The 4801-nt window shown below is 40.2% G+C and overlaps 1 long non-coding RNA gene across 1 annotated transcript; it reads left to right on the top strand.

Annotated features, from left to right (window-relative positions):
• The first annotated feature begins 313 nt into the window (after nt 1-313).
• Nucleotides 314-2630, top strand: LOC136679736 (uncharacterized). Its single transcript, XR_010796577.1, has 3 exons — nt 314-1052; nt 1635-1736; nt 1872-2630. It is a non-coding gene; the product is annotated as an uncharacterized lncRNA (long non-coding RNA).
• The last annotated feature ends 2171 nt before the right edge of the window (nt 2631-4801 follow it).

Here is a 4801-nt window from a genome sequence, read left to right as displayed (position 1 = left end):
GCCTTTACAACTATGCTCAGATGTTGCATTAGTGTTGAGAATATAAAATTAATCAACTTGTGCATTGTTAATTTTACTGGTAAACACAGAATAAAAATGGCATTGTCAGTGTGAAATTAACCTTAAGAATGCTGAGAAATACGTGCCCTTCTTGACTTCCTGTAATCAGTTCCTAAAATAACAACCAACTTTTGGCTGACAGTAAGTGCTGGGTGCAGCACTTGAAACTAACAGGCATCAACAAAAAACACAATGGTTTCACTTTCTAAAACAGAAAGGGCTTATAACAACTGTTTGCCTGGTGATTTGACAGCAGTGGGATCTTTCTGACACCTTTTTTCAGGAGGTTTGGGACGAAGAGCTCTTTTTGGCACCGTATTTTGAACTGGATGGTTGTTTTTGCAGCACTTTTTAAAGAGGTTTGGGGCAGAGATCTTTTGTGCAACTCTTTTTGGCAGGTTGTGAACCAGAATCACTAACTCTGTTTAAAGTCTTAGCTTCCTGTGTATCGCCTTTTTTTAAAAACTACGAAATCAGACTGCATGTATTTCAGGATCCAAGAAATTGTTGTCGTTATCTGGCACAGAACGAAAGTATCTTTGCCTCGAACAATGAGCTTCATAACGGATGTTTTCCAGTGTCCTCTCAGGACCACCTTTGTGTTTGTCTTTCTCCTGTTTGGAATCCAGAAGCTGATGGAGATTAAGTTGTCCTGCCCCTGTAAACCAGGGGTAAATGAGGTGTATGCAGCCTCTATGTTTATTGTCCCGGCACTGGTGGTGTTCACTTTGATGCTGGTAACAACTCGGCCGTGCAGGAGGTGGACATGTGGAAGCCGTTTTTTCATGGTCCTCCTCCCTTGCCTGATCCCTCCGACTCTGTGGGTCATTTTGTTGCTTCTGGATGGTCAGTATGTGGCCTGTGCTTTGACATACTGGAAAGGAAATTATATATTGGATGAAGATCAGCCTCGTATGACCTGGTGTGTACCTTCCAGTTCAAGAGAATCTGTGGAAAAGGGATTATACCAACATTTCATTGGTTGGTCCCAGGTAAGAGCTTTGATAAACATTCTCCTGTTTATTTCAACTTAAAAATATTTGCTATTTTGTCACCTTAAAAAGAAATAAGAGATCACATCACACCACCTCTAAACTATTGAAGAATCATTTGGATTTTCTTTACCATTGGTTGAATGATTAATACTCACTGTAGATCTGCATTGATTTTTCTTTATTTGTTTATTTTTTAATTTTTTAATGATTTTAAGTTGCCTTAAAAATCTGAGTTCATTTTATCAGTTTGTTTATTTGAAAGACTTTGTCGGTCAGAGTTAGAGTATATTAGGACTGCTGGGATTTGAGAAACAAATTGGCTTTAATTTGAATGTTGAGGGTTGATGTAGACTTCCTACTGTATTTATAGAAGCATAAAGAAAGCAGGAAGCAGCCAATAATATTTATGAAAGTACAACTCAACTCAAATTGCTCTATAGTCCCTGAATTAAACACTTTATGGGCCATCCATGTTTAAAATTTCAACTTCAATTTAGCACAGTATCTCAGATACATCTATTTGATGTATCTCCATCATCATTGGAGAAAACTTACTTAAACATATTGTTATATTTTAAGGTGGCAGGCCTTATTCTGATAACACTGATCTGCATCTTGATCGTGCTAATCGTGGGTCGCCGAGACTGTCGACATGCAACACAGGGAACTAAGCCAGAGGAGGTACAGCATTTTGTCCTGTAGTAAATTTCTATAATACACTACATAATGGTAGAACTATATTATGTTGTTTACTATTTTTTGATGCCTTAATCCATCAAGATTTTGTTTGTCTGTTTCATGTCATGTTTGTTTTAGGAGGCACCACTTCTTCATTCCCAGTGTTCCTGAGTTTGGAGGATGTTTTTTTTAAATTTTTATTCAGTTACAAATACAGGTCAGTTTGATGTATTAAAAACAGGTGCACTGTGTGAAGGTAGATACAAAATCAAGAAGCATTTTTTTCCCTGACATTAAAAAGTGATGTCCTGCTAAAGGAGATACTGATACATTTCCTATAAGAATTTCATCACTGCCAGATCTTATCTCTAATATGGATAAAGTGGAAGTTAATAAAACATAAGAAAACCTGGAGCTATTGTACTGTTTGCTCATCTTCCATCCATCCATCCATTGTCTGTAACCACTTATCCAATTCAGGGTCACGGTGGGTCCGGAGCCTACCCGGAATCGTTGGGCACAAGGCAGGAACACACCCTGGAGGGGGCACCAGTCCTTCACAACGTGACACACACACACACACACACACATACACCTAGGAGCACTTTTGAGTCACCAATCCACCTACTAACGTGATTTTTGGACCATGGGAGGAAACTGGAGCACCCAGAGGAAACCCACGCAGACATGGGAAGAACACGCCACACTCCTCACAGACAGTCACCCGGAGCGGGAATCAAACCCACAACCTCCAGATCCCAATATAATGAAATTATATGAATACAAATTTTTTTTTGCATTCATTTGTTGTTGTATTTTCTGTCAAATATAATTGAAAATAGAAAAAAAGACTTATGTGTAAGTCTGTGTAACATAAGTGTGGGCCATTTATATGGATGCACCTTAATAAAATGAGAATGGTTGGTGATATTAACTTCCTGTTTGTGGCACATTAGTATATGGGAGGGGGGAAAACTTTTCAAGATGGGTGGTGACCATGGCGGCCATTTTGAAGTCGATAATTTTGGATTCAACTTTTGTTTTTTCAGTGGGAAGAGGGTCATGTGACACATCAAACTTATTGGGAATTTCACAAGAAAAACAATGGTGTGCTTGTAACCATTGGTAACGTTATTGTAACTTTATTCTTTCATGAGTTATTTACAAGTTTCTTTTTATTTACAGCCATTGACGTGTCGCAGAAGTTAACACGTGAGGAGAGGATAGAAATTGTGTTGATGTCACAGTAACCGAGTCATTGCAGCAGATTTCAATGCAAGACTACCTACGAGACCACCCATCTCCCATGCTACAGTTAACAAACTGCTTGCCATGTTTCGTGAAACTGGTTCAGTGTTGGATTTGCCAAAATGTGGACGCATGAAAACTGTCACTAATGAAGAAACTTCAGTGGCTGTCCTAGCTTCATTCAGCAAGAGCCCACAGCGTAGCACTCACCGCATGTCACTGGAGAGTGGCATCAGTCGAACATCCCTTCGGCGAATATTAGCTACTCACAAGTGGCACCCTTACAAACTGCAGCATCTCAACGAGGATGACCCAGATCGGCTCATTGAATTTGCAGAATGGGCAAAATAAAAGTTTACACAGAAGATTTTGTTCAGTGATGAGGCAAACGTTTATGTGAATGGGGAAGTTAACAAACAAAACCACCGCTATTGGTCTGACACAAACCCACATTGGATAGATCCCTCCAAGACCGTTGGAACAAAAAATTGATGGTATGGTGTGGTATATGGGGTACAAAGATAGTGGGGTCATTCTTCATCAATGGAAACCTCAGAGCCACTGGATATGCAAAATTGCTACATGATGATGTGTTTTCCTCTTTATGCACTGAAGCTGGCACATTCCCTGAGATTTTCCAGCAAGATGGTGCACCACCACATAATGGGTGTCAGGTCCGAGCATTCCTAGATGAACAGTTTCCTGGAACATGGATTGGTCATCGTGGGCAAGTTGAATGGCCCCAAAGGTCTCCTGATCTGACCCCCTTAGGCTTTTATCTTTGGGGTCATCTGAAGTCTATGCTGTGAAGATATGAGATGTGCAGTACCTGAAACTGCGGATACTGGAAGCCTGTGCTAGCATTTCTCCTGCGGTGTTGCTTGCGGTGTTGTTGTTTGATGTGTCACAAAAGTTGGATCCAAAATGATCAACTTCAAAATGGCCGCCATGGTCACCACCCATCTTGAAAGGTCCCCCCAACCACCCCCCCCCCCCCTATATATACTAATGTGCCACAAACAGGAAGTTAATATCACCAACCATTCCTATTTTATTAAGGTGTATCCATATTAACGGCCCTCCCTGTGTGTGTGTTTGTGTGTCTTTATATATATATACTGACATTGACATTACATGAAGTGTAATACATATGAATAATTTGAAAATGCAGTTTTGACAGTCACAGTTCATAATGTAAGTGAAATAAATTGCATATAAAATGTATATTGTAATGATATTGTTTAATGCCTTGAGATTTTAAGATTTCACCTAAACAAGGATTACAAAATGTTTTGGGATATGAAGTAATGGGAAAAGAAACCAAAACTGGTCAATTAATGTCACTGCAAAAAAACAATCTGAAAGCATGCCTGGAGAAAATTAGAAGAACTTAGCCTTAGACTTAGTAAATACAAGACTTAGCCACAAGTTTAAGAGGTACAATGATCTCTTTTTGTAGATATAGATGCCCCCTTTTGCAGATCTCATCATCTTTTGCTTAATTTTCTTCCTTTGGCTGTTCCCGTGAGAGGTTGCCACAGCGCGCATTCTCAATTTGCCACAGATTTGTGCCAGATGCCAGTCCTGACACAACCCTCTCTATTTATCCAGGCTTTGGGACTGACACTACAACATGATGCATTCCAGTGGCCAGGTACACACACACACACACACAAACTCCTATGGGCAATTTTCAGATGTGCCAACATGTGCCAACACCTACCAACATGTGGCTTTGGACCATGGGAGGAAACCACTGCTGACACAGTGAGAACACAGCAAACTCCTCACAGACAGTCACACGGAGCGGCGCTTGAACA

The sequence above is a fragment of the Hoplias malabaricus genome, chromosome Y, assembly GCF_029633855.1.
Source record: "Hoplias malabaricus isolate fHopMal1 chromosome Y, fHopMal1.hap1, whole genome shotgun sequence".
Taxonomy (NCBI): Eukaryota; Metazoa; Chordata; class Actinopteri; order Characiformes; family Erythrinidae; genus Hoplias; species Hoplias malabaricus.
This window is presented reverse-complemented; position numbering and strand designations above follow the sequence as displayed.